The following is a 2902-nucleotide window of genomic DNA, read 5'->3' as shown; positions in this document are numbered from 1 at the left end:
TGGAAAAAATGATTTGCAAAACCGAAACTATTTTCAGTTAACAAATAATGACATGGATGAGCCTTTAATTCTCAAACGAAAATGGCATGGATGAGCCAATTTTTTAACAGATGGCATAAATGAGCCTTTTTTCAAAGTTCAATCGCATATTTAAGCATTTTTCCTTTATTATATAATTAACATAAGAGATAGAGTTAGGTTTCAAAGTTTATGTATTCTGAATCTGCCATCAAATCCGTAGGAAGCATTTGGCAGGGGTATATAAGAATGATGATGAATATATAATGTACTAATAATGTTTGTATTAGCTATTCTGAGATTATTTCTTATGTTGTTATGCAGTGTTTGACTTAATGTATTAAAAATACCACGCATTGATAATTTCTAAAAAATATTTATTTTACAAAAATACCATCTACAAATATGGTGGAAAAAATATGAAAAAGATTTTGAGGGGCAATTGTTCCTATAATCATGCTAATACATGCATTAAATAATCATACATATATTATTTCTTATGCATTATTTAATTTAGTATATTAAAAACAACATACATTGCATAATTATTTTTAAAAAATATTTATACAATAATGAAATAATACATGTCAATTAAAATACCTAATGAACTTATGATATATTAGCCCCAGAATGAAAAATAAAAATGCCAAAATCGATAATTATTACTACTGTAATCCAACTTGGACTTGGTTAAACAAATATGTGCCTATATATATATATATATAGTTGCATACTTTTATTGCATACTTAGGAAGTGTTTGAAGCTAAAAATGGGGTATGCAGTTATTATTCTCTTAATTGTGTTTCTCTGTCATGAAGTTTCTTCAATATCCATATTACCTCACAAACATCAAACCATTTTGCTTCTAAAATTCAAGAACACCCTTACTATAGATCCGTCAGCGTTTTATCCAAAAACGAGTTCATGGAACATGAGCAGAGATTGTTGCTCATGGGATGGAATCATATGCGATGACATCACTGGCCATGTCATTGAACTTGACCTCAGCCGCAGCGGACTGGATGGCACCATTGATTCCAATAGCAGCTTATTCCAACTCTCTCATCTCCAAAGGCTCGATCTTTCTATGAATTACTTCTCCAATTCTCATATCTCCCCTGAATTCAGCAAGTTTTCGAGCTTGACGCATCTTGATCTTTCTGACTCCTATTTCTCAGGTCAAATTCCTTCTGAAATCTCTCATCTTTCCAAGTTACAGTCTCTTCGTATCTCCACAACTTTTTACTTTTATGGTAGTAAGAAGCTAAGACTCACAACCCATGATTTTAAATCGCTTCTTCAGAACTTGACCCAATTAAGAGAGCTTGATCTTAGTCAAGTAAACATCTCTTCCACCATTCCTCTGAATTTTTCTTCTCATTTAACAACTCTGAGTCTGACATATACAGGATTGTATGGGATAATACCTGAGAGTATATTTCACCTGCCCAACCTGGAAACACTTTACTTAGGGATCAATCATGAGCTCAATGGTTATTTTCCAAAAACCAAATGGAACAGCAGTGCATCTCTCATACAGTTAGATCTCAGTGGCATGAACTTTCCTGATAATTTGCCTGAGTCTCTTGGCTATCATCTAACTTCACTGCGTTCTTTGGACCTTGCATATTGCAACCTTAGAGGGCCTATTCCTGAATCTTTTTCAAATCTCACCCGCATTGAGTATTTGGACCTTTCATATAACTCCCTGAATGGAACAATACCACCAGGGATGTTATCCCTTCCATCACTAAATACAATAGTCTTGAGTAATAATCACTTATCTGGTCCGCTTGAAGATTTCAAGTCGAATTCACTAATCTCGATAGATTTAGAGAGCAATCAGCTGCAGGGTCATCTTCCCCACTCAATCCAAAACCTTGTGAACCTAACATCGCTTGGTCTTTCCTTCAATAATTTTAGTGGTTTTGTGGATGTCAGCCTCTTTTCAAACCTTAAACAGCTTGGGGAACTTAGTCTTTCATATAATAATATCTCACTGACCAATGACAACAAAGTTAATGTTACTTTGCCCGAATCTCTTTATTTGTTAGAATTGGCCGCATGTGAAGTGAAAGAATTGGAGTTTCTAAGATCCGCAAACCAGCTTTTCGATTTGGATCTTTCAAATAATAAGATTCAAGGAAGAATTCCTGATTGGGCATGGTCTAACTGGATGTTTTCATTGCGAGATCTTAATATATCCCACAATATGCTAACGAGTATGGATTCAATTCCTCTTCAACATCATTTAACAATTGATTTGCGGTCAAATTTACTTCAAGGTTCACTACCTATTCCACCAAATTCCACAAGATACTTCTTCATATCCCATAATAATCTCACTGGAGAAATTCCTTCATCTATTTGCAACTTGACATCACTGATAATGCTGGATTTGGCGACAAACAATTTGCGTTGGAGAAATTCTGCAGTGTTTCGGAAATATCACTTCCCTCCAGGTTTTGGATATGCGCCACAACAATCTTTCTGGGAATATTCCAACAACTTTCAGCAATGGAAGTTCACTGAGCAGCCTCAACTTGCATGGCAACAAACTAGAGGGGAAAATCCCACAATCCTTGACCAATTGCAAACAACTTGAAGTTCTTGATTTAGGAGACAATCACCTCAACGACACATTCCCAGTGTGGTTGGGGATTCTACCAAAGCTGAAAGTTCTAAGCTTGCGATTCAACAAATTGCATGGTCCCATCAGAACATCAAGGATTGAGAACATGTTTCCAGAGCTCCGAATCATAGATCTCTCTTGCAATGCCTTCTCAGGAAACTTACCTTCAAGTTTGTTTCAACATTTGAAAGCCATGAGGACAATTCATCAAACGATGAACACACCAAGTTATGAAGGAAGTCGATATTACC

At 35.5% G+C, this 2902-nt stretch overlaps 1 pseudogene; it reads left to right on the top strand.

The window, feature by feature from the left end:
• Window positions 1-648: 648 nt before the first annotated feature.
• Window positions 649-2878, top strand: LOC102603284 (probable leucine-rich repeat receptor-like protein kinase At1g35710; annotated as a pseudogene).
• The last annotated feature ends 24 nt before the right edge of the window (window positions 2879-2902 follow it).

Source organism: Solanum tuberosum, unplaced genomic scaffold (assembly GCF_000226075.1).
Source record: "Solanum tuberosum cultivar DM 1-3 516 R44 unplaced genomic scaffold, SolTub_3.0 contig00025, whole genome shotgun sequence".
Taxonomy (NCBI): Eukaryota; Viridiplantae; Streptophyta; class Magnoliopsida; order Solanales; family Solanaceae; genus Solanum; species Solanum tuberosum.
Note: the sequence above shows the minus strand (reverse complement) of the source record. Positions and strands in the feature narration are given on the sequence as shown.